We start from the raw sequence: 25,681 nt of genomic DNA, 5'->3' as shown, positions 1-25,681 counted from the left end.
AAAAGGAAGTTAGTGGAAGGAAAGGGAGCTTTACTGTCATTGACCTTAAAAAAAAAAAAAAAAGTCACTCTTCTTCACTAAATATACACACCCCAAGATTTTCCTCTTCATCGGAATAGATTTTATGATTGAAGGATCTGGTAGTTTGAACTTGATGAATCCCCAAAAAAAACAAGAATATGTGTTTGAACTATTCCTTTCTTGTGGGTGTGAGACCCTTTTGACTGGACTACATCAGTGAGGCATGACTCAGGTTGAGTCTCCATCCTCTTGCTGGGTTCTGATGTAAACAGAGACATAGAGAGAGACAGACACCTGCGAAAAGGGAGCCATCATATTGATCCTGCCATTTGTGAGAGAGGACTCCAGTTTTGACCACAGCTGAACTGCAAGGAGAGAAGCCCCAAGAGGCTCTCAGAGCTGAGGCCGAAGGAGAGATGAGTCATGTACCTGATGGCTTGCAGCTGAACTCGGGAAGAAAGCCGAGCAGCCAAGACTGATAGAGGAGGCCCAGAATGAGACAAGCCCTATGCCTTGTTGCTCATAGCTGAGCTGCAGAAGCTGGGCTCTGAGAGACAGTATTAGCCTGGAAGGGAAGGCTGAGACCTCAGTGGATACTGACTGCCTTCTTGTTTCGCTGTCTGGCTGGATAACAAAATCAACAGTAGCTGACTCTGGTGAGAGAGCACCTCCTATGGTGCTCTCTTGATTTGGACTTTTCATGACCTTGGAACTGTAAGCCTTTATCCCAAATAAATCCCCTTATAAAAGCCAACTCATTTCTGTTACTTTGCATTTTTAGTCCTTTGGCAAATTAAAACATAAGAAGTAATAGCTTTTATTTCTCTCATGGGATGATTACTTACTATACACATTCTGAATAACACAAACTCCTGAGGGGTTACAAATCAAAACCTCTGAGAGTTGAAGTTATGCTAACTGTAATAAGGAATGTGACATTATTGTGTGTAGAAAACTTCTTAATATATTTTCCATGGGTGTGAATTATCAAATGATGTCTTTTGTAAGACACATTTTAAAAAATTTTTATTAACTAATTTTCATTACAGGAGCTGTAGTTTTACAGAAAGATCATGACGAAAATACAGAATCCTTACACACCTGTCCCATTTTTTACATTTTGTTTTGGTGTGGTACTTTTGTTAAAATTAATTAGAGAATTTTATTATAATTGTACTATTAATTAGACTCTAAATTATATTAGGGTTCACTGTGTTGTACAGCCCTATGGCTGTTTTGTTTTGTTTTTTTAATTCTAGCAACATACATATCATCTAAAATTTCTCCATTTTAACCACATTCAGATATATAATTCAGTGGTGTTGATTACATTCACAATATTGTGTTACCATCAAACAATTTATTCAGAATGCCCCATAGACTTTAATTCACACTGAGAGTTAATCATTTTGCAAGAGGAACATGTTTTGTTAATGGCAGGTGCTTTCAGTGACAGAGATGATAGAGAAACAATGATTAATTGGTTGATATTAAAATAGCCCCAAAGACAGCCTTAGCACACTCTTCCCCTGTCCACCCATCCCCCACTCCCCAACCCCTGCACCAAGGAATTTATTTAGACCTTGTTTCATTTAGATAATGCTACCTCAGGTTTGAATAAAATCCCATCCAAATAAATGTTCTGGCCTTCCACTATGTTTTATTTCTCCAAATATCCTAATAGTCTCACTGAGTCAGTCTCCAGGTTATACCTCAGAGGAAAGATGCAAAATGATACAGATTCTCAATTTGTGGTGAAGATAAGTAAATGGAATGCTGTCAATCTGACTTCTCTCCAAGAGAAAAAACCTGAACATACTGCTTCAAACTATACCTTCTAGGACAAACAGATCAGACTTTGGCATGTAATTGGCCCCAGAAGCAGTGTGATACGGTTATGAATTCCAAAAATAGATATTGGATTATGTTTGTAAACTGATCTGTACCTGGCCTGATTGAGTTATCATTAGGGCTTAGATTGGGCCACGTCATTAAGGCATTGAGTCCCCGCCCCTTGGTAGATGGGGACTCACAGATAAAGGCATGGCAAAGGAAAGAGTTGGGGGTTCTTAATGTTGGAGTTTTTGATGTTGGAGTTTGATGCTGAAGTGTTAAGCTGGAGCCCCAGGGAAAGAGACAGAGCCGTTCCCCTGATAGTTTACAGCTGACCTTGTGGAAAGAGACAAAGCCTAGAGAGCCTTGTAGTTTACAGCTGACCTTGTAGAGAAAAGAAAGGAGCTGAGCCCAGAGGAACCCAGGAAACTTGAACACTGGAAGATGTCAGCAGCCATCTTGATCTAACAGGTGAAAAGATTTTGGTGAAGGAAACAACTTATGCTTTATGACCTGGTATCTGTAAACTCCTACCGCAGTTATAATAACCAACCAATTTCTGGTATTTTGCATCATCTCCCCTTTGGCTGACTAATACAGTCCCAAATGAGGACCAGAGTCTTTAGGTGCTCATAATGGAACACTTTATAATACAAACCATAACTGATGCTTGTTGTCACACTTTCAGTCTTCTTTATTCCTGGTTAAATAATTTATACATATACATACTACAATCAAAGGTGCTATTGTCTAGTTTTCTAGGCATTTCAAGATCTTGATTTGCTCCTCAAATATTGGAGCCCAAAATAATCTCAGTAGTTTTGGAAGAGCTAATAGGACTAGTGAAAGTTGAGGTTAGTTATTCTTTCTTTGTTGTCATAGTGGTAAATATACTTTCAGTCTATAAATGAAAAAAGGCATTGAGGCAATCAGATTGAGAACATCTGGGGAGCCAGACTGCCTGGGTTGAAGCTTTAGTTTTGCTCCTTACTAGATGCATAGCCTTGAGAAAATTACTTAATATCTGGATTTCAGATCCCCCATCTCTAAAACAGAGATTTAAAAAATAGCATAATGGGGCACTTGCAAGGTTTAGTCAATTAATACAGGTTTCTTGTTCAGAGGAGGACCTGGCATGTAGTAAGCACTCAATAATTTTTCATAAAAATCCCCATTATTTACAGTGAAAATTATACCCGGTGTCAGTTATTTCAATTCTATCAAAGTTTTAACAAACCGAAATTCAGTTAAATGATTGGTCAGTGAGCACAGTTTTATATCAAATATTGGAATAAGTACCAGATATACCAAAATAAATAAGGGTCACTGGAAGAAGTTTGTGTGTTAAAAACAATAATGGTGTAATGTAATACTGTTGTAGTAGAATTACCCTCCAAATATTATAGGGACTATAGGTGGAATAAATGGTTTTGTGAAGGATAAGAGGTTTGAAATGTCATGGTACATCTGGACTGGGATTAGTCTATCACTGAGATGTAGGATTTGTGGGGGCAGAAGTTGAGGAGTAAATGTGGATGGGAAGGTAGATTCAAGATAGATGATAAAGGAATTATGCACTATACTAATTGAATTAAACCTCTTGTAAGTAGTGGAAGACAGAGAATTCTTGAATAAGCAAAGGAATAATGATATAGTCTGATTTGTATTTTATAAATTCAAATCTGCTGTCATAGAGGATAGATTTGAGAATTAGGACTTTTATATTAAAGTATTCAACCACAATCTATTGTGAAACAGACCTGAAAATTGTTTATACAACATATATATGTGTATATTTTAGTAATTAGTATTAATATAATAAGGAGGGAATCAAGAGCACAAAAGTAAAGGGAAAAGACCATTGGAATTATGATGCACTATTAAATGGAGTTCTGAACTTCCTGGCAGCCAAGGCAAGAAGAGAAAGATGATACGTTATGGAAACATTATTCAAGTGAGAAAAGCCTTTCTTTCTCCTGGCACTAACTTCTAAAAGGTATTTCTTTCTAAGGGGTCTATAAAAGGTGACATATACTAACATAAACTAAAAGCCTTTTGATAATAGTTATACAATTAATAGCCATAGTTTTGTGTCCTACAATATACTTTAAGGAGACAGATTGGATTGAAAAGTCATTAGCAGACAGTTATGTTACCGGAAACTGGGTTTCTAAATTCTTGGCTACATCGCAAGAAGGAATTCAGAGACACACCAGAAAAATGAGGCCAGTAAAAAGAGTTTATTGAGAAACAAGAAAGAGAGAGCACACACCTGAGGCACGGGTGGAGGCGTGCTGTGCTGCAGGGTGAGATGGGCAACTGGGGGCCCTGGGGCAGGTCTTTTTAAGGCCTTACCTGCCCCCCGGCCCCCGCCCCATATTAAGGAGGCAACTCCGCTCTTTGCTGCTCTGACGGGTTGCCTTTCTGCCTTCACCTCTCAACTTTCAAGGACCCAAGAAGGAGGCCTTTTTGACTGGAGTTATCCTGGGCGTCCTTTGGGGCCCAGGAGTTTCAAATGGCATCTTGGGACCAGGAGCTTGGCCGGCTTTTCAGCCATAAGCTTACAGCTTTGTTCTCAAGCAGCTGCTTTCCTTCAGGGGATTTCCGGGTGGGGTCTCGTGGCTCTGTGCAGACCAGTACTAACCTGGTTTAACTGGATCTGGAATAATTGGAATTGATGAGGTTCCCAGGGTTCATGTGTACAGCAGGGGCCACAAACTCAAACACCTATAATGACCAGAGACTAAATGGCCCCTGAAACTCAGGCTCATTGTTGTGGAGACAAAGAGTGTTAGAAATCCTTGTAAATGAGAAACTATTCCCCACATGGTTCTTGTGTGGAAAGAAAACCTTAGATCTTTAGCAGATCTGATTTTTCAAGGGATGTGGGAAATCCAGGTTTCTCCACAGAATTTCCTTTCAATGGTAGCAACTACTTCTTGGTTTTCGTTTTCGTTTTTTGATACTGAGTGGGCCGAGGAGCCGGGATGAGAGGTGTGAGCCTCCAGTTTGAGATCTTCAGTATTGAATGGCAAGAGAAGAACTTTAAAGAATGAACCCCAGGGAACTTAGCTGTGGCTCTTATATTGTTGATTAATAAGATGATTGCGTCAGTGAAACTCTCTAAAACTGGCAGTGGTAATACGAGAAAGCTTATTCAAATTTATGCTTACATATAAACTCCTCAAAACTGCCAAATAGATAAGGAGTTTGAGATGTCTTTTTCTCATCTTGCTTGCCTATATTTAGAACCACCACCACCATCACAAAATCAACAACAGTTGAGTTCCAGCACAAGCTTAAATTTTAATTTACATCAATGCCAACCTAAATCATCAAATTATAAGAAAGAAAAACTCAACAATTAAACACAAATTTTATATCTCCTTTTATGTTGTGGCTGTTTTTGAAATGAAAGCACCATCTGTGGTGTACTTATTATCTTAACAGCAGAAGAATTCCAATATTGAGGAAAATGTCTTTGTTTAGGAAAATACCCTGATGGGCCATTTGCACGTATGAAGATAAGCGTCTGGGCTCAGGGTGAAAGAAGAGGGTAGAAGGAAGTGGGGACCACCTTTGCTCCATAACTTAACCCAAGAATTAGCCATAAACCCAGCTAATTCAGCAGAATCATAAACCAAGAGCTAGAAGTGGCCTTGAGAATCTAACCCAAGGCACATGTGGATGGTGCGGCAAACACGGTGCTGCTTATTTTTGTAAAAAAGGTTTCATTGGAAAACAGGGTCGTCCGTTGGGGAGAGAGAATACCCCACAAAGTGTAAAATGTTTGCAGTCCTTCACACAAAAAATTTGTCATCCATGACTTAATCTGAATTTTGAGGACTTTCCAAGGTCGGTAATTGGGGGAAGGGATTGGTAATCTAATATCAAATTCTTGAGTCCCAGGCTAAACTTACATTGTTTTCATATGCAGGTATATACAATTGTAATCAGAATCCTATGAGTTTCATTCTTAGAAAGGCCTTTATATTTTGTTTTGAGCCTGGGCTTCTGGTAAGAATATGCAAATAGTAGCCCATTTAGTTGTGGTGCCACCTTGGTGTTTTCTATGAGGAAATAAAAACCATGTTTGGTTACTGTCTCTAGATTACCTATCACCACCACTACCACAGTTTCAAGGGGAAAACATACAAAGGAACATTCCTGACAAACTTACAGTATTTCTTAGAATCCAAGGCAATTTCAAGATATGTTTGAAAGAGAGAATAGAGAAATGATATTATATGCAGTAGTGAGTAGCACATAATAAAAATGATAAATAATAGCTATTAATATATTATTAACCTCTATATTCCAAAGTTATAAAAAAAAAAACTCAGTCCCTTTACACTATCAGCCCATCGATGACCCTGATGAGGCAGGTAAGTATGGTGAAAAGGGGAAGGCAACTGGCCCAGCAGACAACATGGCTGTCAGGCAACATGGCTGCAAGACCTTGCCGAGACCTTGAGGTCCTAGTTGGGACTCTAGGCCCAGATATTCCAAACAGGCCTCAGCATTGGCCCCCACCATTGGTGGGGTAACCAATAACAGCCGGAGCCCCTCCCCTTAGCATTAGCAAAGGGAGGAACAATTAATAGTTTAATAACAGGTGACCGCACAAGGCAGAGCTCACTCTCTCTGCTTGGAGGAGCCTGCACTAAATGTCAGTGCGCATTTCTATCCTCTCCCATTTCTCAGCAAGCTCTGTTCTTTTCCCCCCATTTACCAATAAATTCTGTACACTGGCCTAACTAAACTGGCATGTTGTTACCTTTTTTTATGCAACATAGCCAAGAACCTAGAGGAATCCAATACTTCCCTGTCTTCATTGTCACTGGATTCAAGAAGAACTATTTCTACTCAGCTTTAAACTGAGAAGAGGAGGAAGTCTTTGAGAATAAAAACAAATTCAAAGGTTTCTTGCAACTATTAAATGAGATAATAGGTACATGAAAAATAATTTGTAAGCTGTAAATTGAATTGAAACTATATTTATAAACTACAAATTGAGTAGAAAAGCACAACTCAAATGTTACTTGCTATCATAAGGTTATTAATTATTCTTAATAGGTTTCATACTTAAATAGAAATATATTTACTGGAATCCTAATTATCCACTTAAATTGAGTGCTCAATTAGCTTTTTCTTGGCATTTTTTTATCTTTTGGAGATGTCGCCTACTAAAAAGTTTATACTGAGGTCAGTGGATTTATCCAATTTCCTTTATTTTTGACAGTTTTAAAATCAATTGTATTCTTTAATGATCCTGACTGACACTATCCAAATCTTTAAAAAGACATGCAGTGTGCTCTTAAGATTACTTTTAAAGGAAAGAATATTCAGGGCTTCTAAAAGATTTTACAGTCGAAGTTTGAAATAAAAGATTTATAGTTAACACTCAAAAGCAGGAAATTAAGTTGACTAATGCATTTTATTTATCTGAAATTCTATATAATCAGATATTTTTAGTATTGGGCTGTGGCTTTATCCATAGGGAGGAAAGAAACTTAGTAAATTATTTGTGCATATAGACATTTTTGTTTAAGTGACAGTTTTTAATTTAATTATAGGGCCCAGTGAATTTAAATATATTCCTACTAACAAAGCAATCTCTGCAAGTACATAGGGACAAGACTGTTATATAAGTGATTTTCAGGAGAATGGACCTGAAAACGAAAGCACTGATATATGTTCCCATTACTGTACTGACCAGTTAATATATAATTGCAAAATTTTAGGAAAATGCAATTAAATTCGCAAAATACATGAAGCTTGCTACAATTTATTCAAATTAATATACAATTATTAAAGAAAATGGAGCCAAAAAATCTGTATAGCGCATCTATAAGAAAGAATTTTAAGATTATAAATAAAAATATGTCCCAACTGGTTCTACAATGTTAAATCCGTTTTCTCTAGAACATAGACATGTGTAAATGCCTAAAATAATAATACTTGTAACGTGAACGGATGGTACCAGTGCTGTAAATATTAGGGAAAAAACCCCACAAAATAAATAAATTTAAGAAAGTATTGATATAACCATATATCATCCTCATGTCAGCATTCAAATAGTGGCTACATCAACATCTACATTATCAACATCATCATCATCTTAATGTTAATAACTATGACTAACACAACTTATGAGTACCTCTATACCAGGCACTATTCTAAATGAGTTGTTTTAATCAACTCATTTAATCCCCGCTACAACCCTATGAGGATGGTACTATTATTATCCCTTTTAAGAAATGAAAACAATGAGACACATGGGGTTAACTTGTCCAAACATGTTTATTTTTTATCAAGATGAATATAATGACTGCACTATTCCTACTCATTTGCCACATTATTAAATTTAAAGGATTTACTTTTGATAAGGTGATCAATCACAGAAATAATCCCTATCTTCTGCCTTGCCTGGATTGATGCCCTTTAGCACGTAATATTCAGTGTCTTCCTGCCTTGAACCCAGGAGACTTGTACAATTGGGTTTTCCTCTCTCTCCTACCTCCTCCATGGCCATGAGAACATATCTGGGATAGTCTGCTGGAGGACAGAGACACGTGAAACAGAGTGAACTTGACCTCACTGATGCTGGCTTATAACAGATTGATATTATTTATGAATTCCAAAAAGAGATAGAGATTATTTTGTAAACTCGTCTTTCCTCTGGCCATGATAACCCTTTGTATTAGATTCAGCTGAGATGTCTGATTAAATTATGCTAAGATTAGGGCTTTGATTCAAACCCATCATTAAAGTACAACTCAGTGTTGAGTCCAAGCTCCTTTGGTGGGCTATGTAAATGGACCATCACTCAATAAGACATGGAAGTAGATATGCGAGAAAAGAGAGAGCACTCCAGAAGAGGACTTCGATGCTGTGCCCCATGGAGAGATGAGCCATTTCTCCTGATAGTTTGCAGCTGAAGAGAACAGAGCAGCTGAGCCCTATGCTAGCCTACAGCTGAGATCAGAAGGAGCTGGGCCCAGAGAGCTTAAGAGGAAAGAGGAAGGCTGAACACTTGCAAATAACCCCCGCCATCTTGCTTCAACACATGAACCTCTTATGGTACCTAGAGTTGGATTCTTTAGGGCCTTGTAACTATAAATACCCTTTATAAAAGCGAACAGATTTCTGGCACTTTGCATCAGCACCCCTTTGACTGACTAATACATGGCCTATCCCTAGACCTGTGATCAGTCCTTCCAAGACTGTTGAGCCACCTAACCCAGCCCCATTTGACCCTAGAGGCATCAGCATAAACACTGATCATCATATGCCACATCAGATGTCGTGGCTATTTATTAAACAATATCATGAAGGAAATTGATAACTGATAGAGATAATTACTAATTCAACCAAACTACTTATTCAACTCATTCACTTGAAATGCAGAAATTATGAACCTCGTATTGCTGATCTTTATCTGTCTATCTAGACAAACAATATAGATGGATGATGGTAAGGAATGAAATATACTACCTACTGGCAGAGGTGACACATCTCTTAGAAGAAACAAATATAACTGTAAGGAAAAATGTAAAGAAAAAAAAAAGGACATTCTTATAGGAGTTAATAAGAGAAACAAGAGAATATATGGGTGCTTAAAATGAATCTATCTTCCTCTTCACCCAACCTGTACTTATCATTTAGTACCCACAAACCAATTAAAGGAACACTGAACAAAACAGAAATTGAGTTGGCTTCCATCTGTTGCCAACCATTCTCCCAGAAAAACACAACTCATTGCTTTCATAATTCCCCAAGGGAAGGTTTGGAATGGGACAAGGGATGTTCTCGTGGGTGGTGGTGTGAATAAAAATTGAGCTCTCAGGTCAAGTATGTTCTGTTACTCTGTCACACATCAGCTTCCCAATGGATCATATATTAACTATGTAGAACTCTGCCTTAAAAAAACCCTAGAACTGATAGCGCTTTATGTGAAAGAAATCAAGAAAAAGTGCTGGCATGAGCTATTAAATATTTTTTCTGTTCGAAAAGAGTGAATAAAATCACCAGATAATAAGTGCACACAGTGATATGGAATGAGTTTGTCTGATAAGTACTAAGAGACTGCATGAAAGTAGAGGAGATTAGTAATTTCTACAAATGAGATTGGTGGCATTGCCTCATCTTCCATTTTGAGAATTTTTCAGACACAATTAGTGATTTATACTTTGTTACACATTAAGCTATTTTATATAGGATATATATTTTACCATTGATAGTATCAAAATTTGCACATTTTTAAAATGTATTTTATTTAAAAACAATAACAATGCAATATATTATATAGTCTCCATAATAGCACTACCTAAAATATGGTCCCTGTACCTGCGCTTGTCTGCAAATTATTTCCAATCTGCAATGAAATACATATAGAAATTGTATTTATAAATTTTTATAAATTTCAATAATTGAACAGAGTATTTTTATGTCTGTTCAATTTCAAAATAAAACTCTGGGTTTGTATTTTGTGTTTTCTTACATTTTTCTAGTAATTTAATTTTATTATATTCTATGAAGTATCTCTCTGCGCAAGATTGAAAATTTAAAAAAACAATTCTTTCACCAGTCTGAGAAACAAACACTGCTTCATTATACATAGTCAGATGTGAATACGAATCTAATTAAAAGAGAACTAAGATGTAAATTAGTAATAAACATTTATTTACTTATCACCAGAAACCAGTCACAATGTTAAATGCTTTACAAGCTTTATCTCGTTCTATTCCTTTTAATGGGCTATGATACTAAAGTTAAGAATATTGAGGCGAGTTAATATAGCTAGCAAATGGCAGAGCAGGTTTTGAGCTAGACTGTCACAGTTTAAGGCCTAAGGTCTAAACTGCTAGCTATACCACTTCTCAATCCAATATAGCTCTAAAAGGAAATCAAAGAAAGGAATGTGCTTTAGCACCAAGGATAACCACAAGGGAGAGTTAAAAGAGTTCCGGGGGAAAAATCACTCCTTTAATTAATGAACTTCAAGAAAAAGCTGGGGGGGGGGGGTGTTAAATCCATTTGGATATATTAGTTCAAAAAATGATCACATTTAGCATTTATTTTACTTTATTATTTTCCCTAATGACTCATGAGTACTGAATTTGGAATAAGCCTTCACCTGCTGTGGTGATCCAACTGGTTTAGTTCTCTCAGCTTCTGCCTTCCTCTAAGTTTCTACCACTTTTTTCTGTCTCTACAGTTTTTATTCCTCCATTTATAAAGGTCTCCAGTAAAGGATTAAGACCTGCCCGGGGTCACACCATCCAATAAAGGCTCTTAACTTAATCTAATTCAATCAAAAGATCCCACCTCCAAAAGGTTTACATGTACAGGAATGGATTAGCTTTAGCAGAATTTTCTGGGGTCCACAAAAGCTTCAAACTGTCACAGGGAGATATAATTTAAGAAACTAAGAGTTGTATATCCAACTTTTGAAGGAAATTATCATTTATATGGTGGTTTGAAGCTTACACACCTCAGAAAAACATGTTCTTAAATTTAATTATTTCCTGTGGGTGTGAACCCATTGTAAGAAGGATCTTATGTTGAGGCTACTTTAGTTAAGACTAAATCCCAGTCAGAATTGATCTTAATCCTATTACTGGAATCCTTTGGACAGAGAGAAAGCCACAGGAAGTCAGAGGCTGAGATCAAGCAAACTTAGATTAGAACAGAGAGACTGGGAGATGCAGGCGTGTGACAAGCTGAAGACAAGAATTGCCAGCTGCCAGCTCCAGAATGCCACAGGCTTTGAGGAGAAAGCCTTGCCTTGAAGATCCCTAATTTGGACTTTCTTTTAGCCTCAAAACCATAAGCAAATAAATTCCCATTGTTTAACATGATCCATTTCACGGTATTTGCTTGAGCAGCGTAGGAAAACACTAAAACACTTAGAGTAGTAAACATTTTCAATTCATGGCTGTAGAATATTTTGTTAGCCAAAGCAAGAACAGAATTTGCTGTGCAAAAATTATTATTTTTTAGTTAATATACTTAGAATACATCAATTCAGTAACCAGACGTGTTCTACCCAAACCAAGTCTGGTTGCATTCTTGTTCTTTATCAATGATTTCTCACATCTCCTTATATTTCTCAGCTCATTCTACCTTGAGTAACTGAATACAAAATGACATAGCTGTGATTTTAGTCTGTTAGATTTTGTGAGTGAATATGTGCTTGTTTTTACCAGGCTTTGCCTCCTCGTAACTCTTTGAACCAATTTCAATAAATTCCTACAAGTCTATGTATTTCGCTTCTCAGACCTATAGCTATAGGCATCCAGAAGCCTTTTCTACTTTCCTTTCTTTAAAACCCATTTTAAAATAGATCTTTACATAAAACATTTTTTGTACTAAATGTATGGTTGTGTACTTTTCCTAACAAAACACACCCAGCCCAAATCATTCACTTATAGAAAAGCCAAACGAAACAAAACACATAAATCTAAAGTACCAATTCATCCAACCTTTAAAATGCAAGCTTCCCCTGAAACATGGAGGAAATACATGTAGGTTCTGCAGTACTCCTAGAATACCCGGTTCATTCAATAATAATTTGTATTGAGCGTCATTAATTTTAAAGACTCTTCACATATATTATTTTGTTTGATCCAACAGTGCAGTTAGAAATGCTTTAAGAAGACAAATAGCATTATCTCCATATTATAGATGGTGACTTTTGAGTCTTAAAGAGTATAAATTCTAATAAACAATGATTTAAGATATATTCTATTTCTATCCATGCAATATTTCACCTGCCTTTTGTTGCTACTTAGTAAATATTTCTTGATAATAACAATGTTGAAAATATAAAGCAAATGAAAGGGGTTAATTTCCACCAACCTCCCCTACCCAGAGTATAAAATAAATCATTTTACTGGGGTAAGAAAAAAGTACATATCTGATTCCACTAACATCTAATTGTGGAAATAGAGGAATTACATGCAGTGCTAAGATTCATCCCTGAGGATTATTTTTTCCAGATTTTTCTTTATTACCTAGAAATACATTGCCCATGTAAACCCATATTCTGGTAACAAGTTGTTCAATAATTCTGAAGGTTAACACGAAAGGACAAACACTGAACACTGAAGAGAAAGGTCTGAAAAGTAAAAAGAGAAGGCAATACCTTCTGGGGAAAAAGAGCAACTGAGGAGAGGAAAATGTCAGCCTATTGGCTAAATAATTCTAAGTAGATGAATCTGAATCTGTTAAAGTTCACTTCTGCCATGGATATAACTGTCTCTAAATTAGCACTGAAATTCTTTTAACGTTTTGAAATGTTACAGGCATTAATGGATTATATTTTACTTTCCAGATTGTTGGTTGAGAATGTGACACTCTGAATTGGGAAGAATTATTTTAAATTAGTTAAAAAAATCTACCATAAGAAATACTAAAGTTTCTGTCCTAAATATTAGATAGTAAATTGGGAAAATTTACTTTCACTTCATGATGTAAAAATTTCGTGCATTCACTTATCCAATAAATATTTAGTGAGCTCCTAGTACTTGCCACTGTCACTGTTCTTGATCTAGAGATATGACAGTGAAGGAAAATTTATGTAACTTGGGCTCCCTTAGAATATACAGTCTAATGGGGGAGACAGATATTTACACTAATGGCCATATAATTACAAAACAAACTCTCACAAGAAAAGGAACAATGTCTATGACATCATATAACAAACAGCTCTGACCTAGCCTGAGCAGGTCAGGAAAAACATTAAACCTTGAACTAAGGTCTAAAACATCAGTATGAGTTAACTAATCTAAGAGCAGGGAGACAAATATTCCTGCAAAGGGGATATCATGTGCAAAGTCCCTGGCACAGGAGCAGGGACAGGACATTTGAAGAACTGAAAGAAAACAGGGCAGAACATAGAGGAGAGAGTGGTAGGAGTTGAGATGTGGGTACTAGGCATGAGCCAAACCAGGTGATGTTAACAGTTTTGATCTTTCCCTAATAGCACTGAAGACATTTAAAAAGTTTAAGGAGGAGCATGTCACAACCAGATATGCATTTGGAAAGACTACTCTGGCCAACTTGTGAAGAATGGACTAGAAGAGAGCCAGTTTAGACACCAGAATGCTGGTTTGACTAGTGTAGTACCAGGCAAGAAATAATACTCACTTGGGCAAGGGCAGCAGCAGTGGAGATAAAGAGAAAAGGGCAGATTGAAGAAAGATTTAGGAAGTCAGCAAATAGCCAGTACTATGTGATTGCATATGGCAGCCAAGGGAGAAGGACTGTCAAGCACAGTTTTGTGGCTTGCGAAACTCAGTGGCATTTGGTATGTGTTCATTGCTGCTTCTGAAAGGTCAAATATTGTAGTTTTTGTTCTTGAGCAACATAAAGCTAAATTGTATAATGTCAGCTTACACTGTGCTTTCTGTCTTTCTATAGAAAATTATTTCAAAGAACAATAGGGCACTTTTTTCCTAATGTTATACGCTTATTTTTTTCCTTAAGTAGCCAGTATTTTTTTTTTTCAATTCCAAATGACTTCTTAAAACTTTATATATGTCTAGAACAAAGACAAATAAAAATTGAGGACATTTTGTTAGTTGCAGAGCAAATGAAGTGGGAAGAGGAAGGACTGGAATTTGGGAGGAAATGTCTTTCAAATTTCTTTTGGATTTTTCAGAAAATAAATCCTCATTGGTAAAGGAAAGGTTTGTAAGATCACCACTAAAACACAAGAAGCCCATTGCAGACTTCTGATATGAGGGTGGAGTAATTTACAAACGTTTATTCTCATAAACTTGCTATGGTAGAAGACTATTCTATTCCCAGTTAGTGAATCAGTTAAGTATATAGGAATGTGATCCAAAAAGTTGATAAAGGAAGTAAAATTTATGACTTGTTCAGAATTCTATCTCAGAGACACTTATTTTTACTAACATCAAGAACAAATTAGAGTAGACTACAAGATACTTGTTTCCTTAATATCTGTTATTTATCCATTGCTCATTAATTTATCAAACTCTCTTAAAATGATTTTTATTTTCACATATTATTACACTAAGGAAGACAAGCTCCATCAGTGAAGTCCTCCTTCTTTTCATTAATCTATAGATTTTGGTACTAGCCACATTTATCTTTCCCATTTGAACTGTGTAAACTTTCAAATCTGGTTTCATAGATTCTTTCTTTCATTCACTTGATCAGTCTAATTTGTTGTTAGAACTAAACAAAAAAATCTAAAAGATAGACCTTCTGGGGAGGGAAATTGAAAATACATTTTCAAGAATTACCACATTTTGTTCAAAGTCTCTGAGAGGCTGCACCTGGGGAACTAGTTTTTCTCCTGGTTGCTACACTTTTAAGAGTGAAATAAACAGATCAGAACAACTAAGTCAATCAGGATGTGGTTGGTGTTAGATCAACACATGAATGCAGTTTCATTAAGGTAAAAAAGAGGAACAAGAGAAAATTACAAAGGAAAACCCAGTGATCATTGAGTAGAGCAGATGTTAAGCATAGAGCAATGGTTAAAGAGTAAGGACTTGGAAGTTAGATCTGCAGTTCTTTCCCACCTTGATCTCTCAAGAACAACAATTTTGGGAAAAATCAGTTAACCTCTTCTGTTAAAGAAAATACCTCCCTGGATTTGTTGAATTGTAAGAGAATGAGCTTGGTTGCAAGTGTACACTCAGTATATGTTAGCTATTATTATTAAAAAGCTAAGGATGAAGAGGATTATAATAATGTTTAGCAGAACTCAGATAATTAAAAGGTGATAGAGTACATTCAGATCTATTTATCAGTTATGGAATTCTACAATTGGGACCAATAAGCCTGTTGTTTAAAGAGGTAAACTTAAAATATTTCCTTTTGCTTCCCTATAATGTGCTACAAGTGGATGTGTAAAAGCCATCAGACATTTTTTTCTTTTCAGGAGGAACTGGGGACTTGAACCAGGGACCTAGTACATGGGAAGCACATGCTCAGTCACTGAGCTATACCACTGTACCATCAAAGTACTTTTATTTGTGGTTGTTTAATTCATACTGGATTACGAAAGGAGCACCGAATGAGGATGAATCCCTATTATTTTGAGGCTGCGGCAGAGAAGGTAACTCCCATTACCGCCTCCCCCCATTAGTTTTTTTCTTTCCTTCAAACTGTCACACTGGAATGTTCAAATAAAAGAAACATGGATATGATAAACCACAGAGAAATGCTTTTGATCTGCCTGTATTTTGGAGTTTGGTGTTCCTTTGTAAGAGAAAAATAAATATTGAATATAACCATATGGTAGATATTTTTATCATAAGCTCATTAAAAGGATCTAAAGTATTCATAGTATTTTCTGAAAACTGAACCATATTTAAAGAGGATTTCCAAATCATGTATCTATATAATATTCATATATAATTACATTAATCCTTTAATTAAAGCTACAGCACTCTATTTAAACATAGTATTAGCCCTAAGAGTTTTTACAAATATATAGCACATGCTTCAGAAAATTAGAAAGGAAATCAAATTTTATCCTAAAAAAATAAAAGGTTAAGGACTCTAAGGAAATGCAACCTTGCAAAATTGGAAGGATTCTGTGAATGACCACTGCCACACCTTTCATGGTTACTGAGTTGGTTGAGATGTAGGTGATATTTGACAACAATTTTATATTTGGTATTTTATTAATGTATTAAAAATTCACTGTCGGGAAACGGACTTTGGCCCAGTGGTTAGGGCGTCCGTCTACCACATGGGAGGCGGGCGGTTCAAGCCTCGGGCCTCCTTGACCCGTGTGGAGCTGGCCCATGCGCAGTGCTGATGCGCGCAAGGAGTGCTGTGCCACACAGGGGTGTCCCCCGCGTAGGGGCCACGCGCAAGGAGTGCGCCCGTGAGGAAAGCCGCCCAGCGCGAAAAGAAAGTGCAGCCTGCCGAGGAATGGCGCCGCCCACACTTCCCGTGCCGCTGACGACAACAGAAGCGGACAAAGAAACAAGACGCAGCAAATAGACACAGAGAACAGACAACCAGGGGAGGGGAGGGGAATTAAATAAATAAAATTAAAAAAATAAATAAATAAATAAAAAAGAAGCTAATGAGGAACTTGCCAGGTTTGGACTCTAACTGTTTACCCTAGAAAAGGACAGTGAAAGGAGAGTTTTATATTGAGAGTACAAATGATCATTTAGGAGTAAATTACAGTCTATAATTGGAATATACTAGTTGCAGTTAATGAGGCAAAGGTGATATTCATATTTAACTTTCTTAAAACTTTGATCTCAAAACTTTGATTTCATTCCCTCACCCAATAATAACTATAACCAGAGCCAGCCGTTTTCGTAAGAGATGGAATGGATACTTTGTATCCAGCATGATTAATAGGACAACTGAATGGTGAGATGCAAATAAAATGTGGGTTATTATTGTTTAGGCTAAATGAACATATCAAATATGAAACTTTTGAGTAGCATATGGAGAATTAAACTTATAGGGAAGACAGAAGATACCTATTTTTAAATTTATTTTTCCAATGCAATCCAATTCATTTATTTGACAAACACCTGTGTGTCTATTATACACAAGTCATGCTAGTGGCTGGGTGTCAAATAGATGTTATAGTACCTATCCTTTGTAAGTTCCAGTTTCATTTTAGTGGAGGGGATCAAATATTACATTAGCAAACACAGTAAAGTGTCTTATATGCTATTCCGGAGACTCCAGAGAAAGTCCAGAGGCGGGAGCAGCTATTTCTGCTCAGGAGAAAGGGAGGAAGGTTTTTAATTGTAGAGCTGTTTGAACTAGGCTTTGAAGGATGATTAGGAGTTTGTCACATGAAAAGGAAAGAGAGTCATTCCATTTCGAAAAAGAACTTCATTCTGGAAATTAAAAGAAGTTCTCCGAGGTGGGAGTCCTGGATGGGTGGGGTGAAGTTGAGATATCTGTAGTCAGTTGAAGATAGAAATTAGGAGTCTTGCTGGCCATTCCGTAGAGTTGTGATTTTCATATAAGCAAGGATGAGCCCCAGGAATTTTTAAATAGAGGGATGATATGATGAGATTTGCATTTTCAAAAATTAACTGACTAAGGGTGGAAAAGGAGTTACCTCTGGGGCAAGGATGTGGCAAGTTGAAGGCAGATAGGCACCTGCATTAACATCTTCCCACAGTGGAAATTCTCAGCAGTTATGCATGAAAAGGTACAAACATTAGTAGTTCTCAAGAAAACTATTCGAAAGGCCATTGACGGTGAGGCAAACTTAGAATTTCCAGATCAGGTATGGGTAAGCTACAACTGGCCAATTCTGGCCCAACACCTGTTCATGTAAATAAAGTTTTATTGGAACACAGCTACCCCTATAATTTACATATTGCCTATGACTGATTTCAAGTTACAACAGCAGACTTGAATAGTTGCAATAAAGACCAATTGGCCCACAACCCTAAAATATTTGGTATCTTGTTATTTACAGGAAAAGTTTGCTGATGACTAGTCTAGATTCTTACTGGAGCTGAGTATAGATTTCATTCTTTTAGAAATAAATCAGATTGAGCTATGGAAACCTTTGGGGTAATATGCCATCTATAGACAGATCCTGATGAAAATATCTGAGATCTGAAGACATGATTCTGAGAAGTTTTTCCTATTTCATCTTAGAGCCAGGACAGTATTCATGTTGATTCATTTGAATAATCAAAACATAAAACAGATTAGGTAACATGCTACATTATACATGTTATTTCTGTTTTAATTATCACATTTAAGATAGTTTCACTCCTATCAGTAAAACTACAGTGGTACATTTCTAATAGAATCTGTAATTAATGAAATATCAACCACTAATGAGAAAATAGAAATTTGAAGCATTTTTCTAACTAGAAACAGCATTCAATAAAACAGATTTATATCATGTGTATTCTTTCAATGGCCACATGCAAACAGTTGACCAGAGAAATAAAAATGAAATAGAATTTGATGTAAATAAATTTTTAAAATGTTAATCCAAATTTTAATTGGCTATATAAACTGCAAAATGAAGACAGTCATTTATATGTATAAAATATCAAATGAATGAATATATTAGATGATATAGAAATGACCTCTGAGATGAATAACTATAACTCAGTGAAGTCAGTCTCTGTATCATTTCGGAATGCTTTCAGCCACAAGGAACGGTCTACCCAATTACAGTGGCTTAAATAATAGGGATTTTATTCTACTTATATAAGAATTCCCTAGAGGGTAGTGCTTCTAGCATTAGAGCAGTGCCTCTGATTTCATAAACGAAACATCAAAATTTCCTCTCTGCCATTCTCAGTATATTAGTGGTTTCCTCTCACAAAATAGTTGCTGTTGCTCCAAACATATTTTCATAGAACAGCATCCCAATTCACTTGGAAGAGGTCAGAGGCAAAAGAAGTCTGTCTCTATCAACTACCAACTGATGATGCAACTGGAAAATGACCTTATACGGAAGGTTCAATGTGGATCAGCAGAATATCCCTGTCTACATAAAATAACATGACTTTAAAATGCTGTTTGACCTAAAGTAAGGGGGAAATGGAAAAGAGAAATGAGTTTATATGGCTACGAGTTTCTAAAAAAGAGTCTGGAGGCTGGCAGAAGGATTGCCCTCATGCACAACTGAGCAGAGTCTGAGAGACAGATAAAGCAGATACAACCCCCAGATATCGGTTCCTTCGAGGGCTAAAGAGACCCATGGGTGTTATGGTCATGGCCGATGGGGTTAACTACCAGGTCAGATGGCCCCTTTTTGGAACTGGTGTTTATGTGTGATGAATCTGGACTCAGATGGGATCTTCCTTCATAAGACTTTCATGCTAAGGTGATGGAGGTGCAGTTAATGTTGGGGTTTAAGATATATTTAGCGGATTTGAATCTCTGGACTGACAATGTGATAGCCAGGTCCTGAGCCTCAACAGACTCCAGCACCTACAATATGATTTATTGGACTTATCACACTCAGCTAAGATGGAGTTGAAGAAGGACAACCACCACACCATGGAGCCTAGAGTGATTACAACTGAAAGTGGGAGGATTGCATCCAACATCCATGTGGAATCTGAGCCTCCTCTTGACATAGAGGTGCAATGGACACAACCAATCCAATGTCCACATAGAAGAGGTGGCATTGGATTGGGAAAAGTGGACATGGTGGCTGATGGGTATGGGGAAAGGCAGGAAGAGATGAGAGGTGGAGGCGTCTTTGGGACATGGAGCTGCCCTGGATGGTGCTTCAGAGGCAATCACCGGACATTGTAAATCCTCACAGGGCCCACTGGATGGAATGGAGGAGAGTATGGGCCATGATGTGGACCATTGACTATGAGGTGCAGAGGTGACCAAAGATGTACTTACCAAATCCAATGGATGTGTCATGATGATGGGAACGAGTGTTGCTGGGGGGGGGGGGGGGGGAGAGGTGGGGTGGGGGGGAGGGGTTGAATGGGACCTCACATATATATTTTTAATGTAATATTATTACAAAATCAATTAAAAAAAATGTAAAAAAAATAAATAAATAAAGATACCAGAAGATGAAAAAAAAAAAAAAAAAGAAGTCTGTCTCTGTTTTTGAGGGAGGAAAAATTTCCCCAGGAGATTCTCCAATAGAACTTATCATTTATTTTATTATTCAGAAGTATGATCACTACCCACAACTAGACATTGCTGGTTAAGTGGCATAGTGTGACTATGATGGAAATAAAGCTTAAATTTTAAACCAATCGTTATTAATTACCTGGATTAAAGAATCTGGCCCATCCAAGTAAAAATGAGTCTCCAATAGTGAGGATGAAGTAAATATTTTGGAATTGTATTCATTTGGAAATGAATACATGAACTCAATTTTATCTATCTCTTTTAATAATGTAAATATGTATGAGTGATACACATTTAATGTACTGCTTTCCTTATATCTGACCTGATTTTAAACATAACTACATACAAATGGAATTTAGTAAAATCATGTATTATATTTGTCAACATACAGTCTATAATTTGAACTGGGCAAAAAGGGTGTCTTCATTCCAATGCATTTCTACCTTCTCAACTTAAAATCTTAAAATATTTTTTTCTAAATATTGTTTTTGCTCCCTAAGATTTGGGGGCTTGCCAAAATTTCCATTGCTGTTGTTGAAAATTTAATCTAAAAAATTTGCTGACTGATATCTTAAAGGATGATAATTCCTAAGAAATTTTGTGCAATATGACCATGTTCTCTCTTTTTGGATACAATTCTTAGTTCTATTTCCATTTAAAACACACACACAAACAGGAAAGATTTTTATTATTAAATAAAGATCAGAATCATTTGTCCATTTTTGCAAAACTTAAATACTGCCAGAAATGAAACATATTTTCATGTTTCAAACTTATTGTCATGCCCTTACTATTTTAGAAATCTCTCCAAATAAGTGGATCCTGATAGTGTGTGTTATATGTTATTTCAAGTGTCATATAAATCAGTAGAAGTTGATGTATTGGAACTCATTAAACAATGGAGACACTCATTTACTCTCATTTTCGATCAGTTCCTAGGTACACAATTTCAAAATAAGCAATTTAATTTGTACATTAATACTAAACCAATTTTCCTCTTTGCTAACTTTATTGGAATGTAATGCCATTGTACAATATACAGAGATCACGAAGATAGTAGATATTAATAGACTATGAGATTAAAGATCTAGAACAAAAAACAGAAAAGGTCACTCAGATAATCCAGACTAAGGTGTGGCCAAATACTTTTTCTGTAAAGGGTCAGACAATAAATATTTTAGGCTTAAAGGACTCTATGGCCTCTGCTAGAACAACTCAACTCTGTTGTTGCAGTGCAAAAGCAGCCCTGGACAACGAATGCATGAAGCGCGTGGCTGTACGCTGATAAAACTTTATTTCTGGACACTGAATCTTACATAATGTTCATGTGCCACAAAATATTCTTTTGGTCTTATATTTTTTAAAATAAATTATTTATTTATTTATTTCTCTCCCCTTCCCCACCTCCCATTCCCCCCCACCCCAAGTTGTCTGCTCTCTGTGTCCATTCGCTGTGTGTTCCTCTGTGACCTCTTCTATCCTTTCCAGCGGCACTGGGAATCTGTGTTTCTTTTTGTTGCGTCGTCTTGCTGTGTCAGCTCTCCGTGTGTGCGGCGCCATTCCTGGGCAGGCTGCACTTTCTTTCGCGCTGGGCGGCTCTCCTTATAGGACCTCCCATGTGGTAGACGGTCGCCCTAACCACTGGGTCAAGGCCACTTCCCAGTCTTATTTTTAACCATTTACAAATGTCAAAGTTATTCTTAGCTCGAAGGCTTACAAAAACGGGAAGCGGGCCATTGTTTGCTCACCCCTCCTCCAGGTATTTCAGATCAGGGTACCCTTACTTTGTCAGTATTTGGGGTTTGGAATGTGTGTGGGAGTCTCCACAGATCTAGAATTATCTACTCCACAGGTAATGGGTGCTGACATTTCTCTTCACTCCTCCCACCTCCAACATTACCTGGGCTGGTCCAGGGTGTCGCCACTGTAGGGTTAAATATTCGGGCAGTGCCTGGGGACACCTGGGGCAGCCACAATTGTGTGCCTCCTCCTGCCTCACAGAAATAGAGAAATATCCCAGCTTCTTTATCGCCCCTGATACTTACAATGGAGTTCTGCCTGGACAGTATCTTTGGTACTCTCTCTTTTTTAGGGTTTCTAATATTTTTAAGCCACAAAATTAAAATACACCTTTCTTCTAACAATAAAAGGGGGTGTTTGTAGGTTTTGGTTGTTTTTTTTTTTTGCTGTTGTTAGTTTTACAGAAATAATCCGACATTGTCTGTGATTCCCATTCTGTAAATGGAAAAAAGGAAAATCTTTGGATTTTGATCCTACCAGTAATTAGAAGGAGGATGATAGTTCTTCAACCTAAAGAAAACAAGTAACCAATTCTCTTTATTTAACTATAAACTATAGAGTGAAAATGCTAAGTGGAATGTACTTACCAGGAGAAAGAGAAGTTAATTGAAACGATAACTTCCTGCTTAAGTAGAATACATTGGCAGAAATATTTTATATAAGACACATCAACATTGTTGGAAGAAAACAGGTAGAAATAATTATCTTTGTACATATAAACTTAAAAAATAAGTACTATATTGGGAAGCGGACTTGGCCCAGTGGTTAGGGCGTCTGTCTACCACATGGGAGGTCCACGGTTCAAAGCCCAGGCTTCCTTGACCCGTGTGGAGCTGGCTGATGCGCGCAAGGACTGCCCTGCCACGCAGGGGTGCCCCAGCACGAAAGAAAGTGCAGCCTGCCCAGGAATGGCGCCACCCACACAGAGAGCTGACCCAACAAGATGACGCAACAAAAAGAAACATAGATTCCTGTGCCACTGACAACAATGGAAACGGACAAAGAAGAACACGCAGCCAATAAGACACAGAGAGCAGACAACTGGGGCAGGGGGAAAGGGGAAATAAATAAATAAATAAATAAATAAATCTTTTAAAAAAAAGTACTGTAGAAACATTATAACTTATGAGATAGAAATAAAAACGTCTAAAATAAATGGGTAAAATCATTTGTGTTTGAATTTGGCTCACAAAGAATTCAGGGAAGACATTCTAACAATTTTTGGAATAGCTAAATCATCTACATTTTCTTACAAAGATGAACGAAGATGAGAATAAAATGAGACAATTCTTACCCAACACTACCCACCCTCTTAACCCTAGTATATTTTCTCCCAGCTTCTTTTATAAATGCCAATCTTCTCTGAAACTTTCCATTAAAAAGGAATAGTTGAATGGTTGGCTAAAATAAATAATGAAGCCTTAAACTCTCAAAAATTCAGGAAAATTGGGGTTATTTAATTATTAAGCTGGAGAGAGAATGAGTTTGAATATACTGTGTGATTAGTAGTTCTCCCTACATACAGGAACTGCCATATTTCAGCAGATGATAGACAACTAGGCATATTAGTCGTATGATTAGTTTATAGTTGGAGAGAAAGTCTGCCTGGCATCATCATTAAGTAATTAAATTGCATATTCCTCTTCCAACTCTAACTTGCAAAAGAGTTTAACCTCAGTATCATCCTTAAGCTGGGATAGCTATAAGAATCTGTGCTTATGCATAACCCACACATAATTTTCAAGAATGTCTTCTATTATAGTTTTAAACTGGGAAGTACTTAATTGATGAAAAAGTACTAACTAATCTTAAACATAGGAATAAATGTCCTAAGATAAACAACGCATGAAAAAGAGAGAATTGTAGGGAGCAGATATGGTTCAAGTGGTTGAGTGCCTGCTTCCCACATATGAGATTTCCAGCTAGGTACCTCAAAAAACAACAACAACCAAGTAGGTCTTACCAATTCTATATAAAAACATTATGCTATTATATGTAGACATTATTTTATTATGAGGACCCAACGGATTTATTTTTCTGGGAAGAATGGTTTCAAATCAGCTGTGATCTGCTCCTTCAAGAATATAATGATGAGAAACTACCCATCCTTTACAGACCTACATCTTACAGAAGGAATCTCTCCTTCCTTAGATGCAAGTTAAAAACTAATTTTTACTAATTTGCCCAAAACATTTCTTCATGTTTTAAAATTATCATTAGATAATTTTCTTATTTATAGAAGTGGATAAAAATGATTATTTGTTTCTGAGAACCCAAATTTAACTACTGTAGCCTTGTTTACATAATAAGGATAATTGGTTTTCCAATTATTAGTAGGACAGCTAGTCTGTGTTCTAGAAACACCCTTTACACTGTTCTGATAAAAGAAGAAATTATCAGTACAATCTACATATGTTTTAATGAAGTTGCACTATCCAAAGGTAAGATTTTATTTTCTGTTAAAAAAATTACCAAAAATAAAAATAGAAAAATATCAAGTTGGTACATAAAGAATTCAGAATAGATGAAAATGACTTGCATTAATAGTGTTATAAAATGTCAGGTTAATTTTAAATACTACCAAAGTATTTACTGAGATGGCTTTAAAAATAACAGAGCTCTGATGTCTAATTGAGAGATTTTAGCAGAATCACTCTTATAACATTTACAAATACATTACTTCTTAAAGCTAAACTATGAAAGAGAAACCAAGTCTGTTGCTCAATATTAACTTCTTAGAAGTTGATCTAAACTGATCTCTCCGATCATAGTCTAAACATCTTGACAATGTTTTCATTTTTGTGGTATCTAGAGAATTTGTCTTCTTTTTAAATCATAAAATGGAACTTTAAAAAATCCTATAGCTTTTCTTTTTTTAAGAAAAAAGACTGGGTGTTCTGTGCTTTCACATTTTCAGTGGATTTTTTTTTTTTAACACTTGAGAAGTAATAGATAAATAATGGTAAAATTCAGACTTGCATTTATTATTAGTAATAAGGAATTTCACTCTAAAGTGCAAATGTAAATATGCCACAGCTGGGTGTTAAATGCCCCACTAGACTGCTAGATTATACAGAGCCTTTCAGACTCTTCCTCAACTTGAATAAATAGCAACAAAATCTAAACTGGAGGTGGCTGCAGAGGAAGCCTCACTTTATCTGCACCCTGATTTAGATAAAGGTCACCCTCTAGTGGGATTGCCATGTATTTCAATTTCAGTCTTCACTCTCTTGGAGAAGAAATATTACTTACCATGCATTTGAGTAGCAAAAAAAAAAAAAGATTTTGAAAACCAAATGAAAATGCAGATTTCAGGGAATTTTATCTGGATACTGAAGAGAAAGAAGTATAGATTATTACATTTAGCTCCAAGAAACTGAACCCCCATCTGAGATTAAGAAATTTAAAGTCCCTTACTAAACTT

At 36.5% G+C, this 25,681-nt stretch overlaps 1 protein-coding gene across 5 annotated transcripts in view; it reads right to left on the bottom strand.

The window, feature by feature from the left end:
* FGF14 (fibroblast growth factor 14) overlaps positions 1–25,681 on the bottom strand; it is a 721,002-nt gene that overhangs the window by 15,382 nt on the left and 679,939 nt on the right. The window lies entirely within an intron of this gene.

The sequence above is a fragment of the Dasypus novemcinctus genome, chromosome 15 (assembly GCF_030445035.2).
Source record: "Dasypus novemcinctus isolate mDasNov1 chromosome 15, mDasNov1.1.hap2, whole genome shotgun sequence".
NCBI lineage: Eukaryota > Metazoa > Chordata > Mammalia > Cingulata > Dasypodidae > Dasypus > Dasypus novemcinctus.
The sequence above is the reverse complement of the archived record's forward strand: the minus strand, read 5'-3'. Positions and strand labels throughout refer to the sequence as shown.